We start from the raw sequence: 955 nt of genomic DNA, 5'->3' as shown, positions 1-955 counted from the left end.
CCTAGGGTGTCTTAACAATGCTAGTCCTAATTTTTCAACTAAAGTTGTATTAGCTACATTCGTGCAACTCCCACCATCAATAATCATACTACATACCTAATTGTTGATGTAACAACGTGTGTGGAATATATTTTCTCGCTGCTGCTCCGAATCATCCACTTTGACTTGAGTGTTAAGAGCTCTCCTTGACACCAACGATTCCCCAACAGCAAACTCAAATTTTTCTTCTTCTTCCACGTCCTCCAATGTAGGCATGTCCTCAAACTCTCCTTCACTTTCACTCACCACCTCTCCATTATCCAACAAAATCATTACCCATTTATTTGGGGATTGAGAAGCAATGTGCCTTGACCCCAAGCATCTGAAACACTTGATGTCTCGATTCTTTGATGGTTGTGAATCTGTTTTGGGTGCTGTTTTGCTAGCACTTTCTTCTTTCCCTTTCTGCCACTCATTCCTACCTTTAGGTACTACTTTATCACCTTTATTGTTGTTGTTCCACCCTGGCTTCCAAGATGGATTAACACTCGAAGTTCCTAACGGCTGCCTAGCTGCCCCTTTCCTCTTCAGTTGTCTCTCTACTTTCATAGCCACATGCAACATGTTTTCCAACTCCACATAATGTTGCAACTCCACTACATTGGCAATTTTTCTATTCAACCCATTCAAGAATCGTGCCATGGTAGCCTCCCGATCCTCCACCACATTGGCCCTAATCATGAGTATTTCCATCTCCTTTTGATAGTCCTCTACACTTTTCGACCCTTGATATAGACCTTGCAATTTTTGATGGATCTCTCGGTAATAATGGCTAGGAACAAACCTCTTTCTCATCAATGACTTCAATTCCTCCCAAGTTCTAATTGGTCTTTCCCCACTCTTACGTTGTGAAGTAAACACTTGATCCCACCATGAAATTGCATAGTCACTGAACTCCAAAACTGCTAACTTCACC

Source organism: Olea europaea, unplaced genomic scaffold (genome assembly GCF_002742605.1).
Source record: "Olea europaea var. sylvestris unplaced genomic scaffold, O_europaea_v1 scaffold544, whole genome shotgun sequence".
NCBI lineage: Eukaryota > Viridiplantae > Streptophyta > Magnoliopsida > Lamiales > Oleaceae > Olea > Olea europaea.
This window is presented reverse-complemented; position numbering follows the sequence as displayed.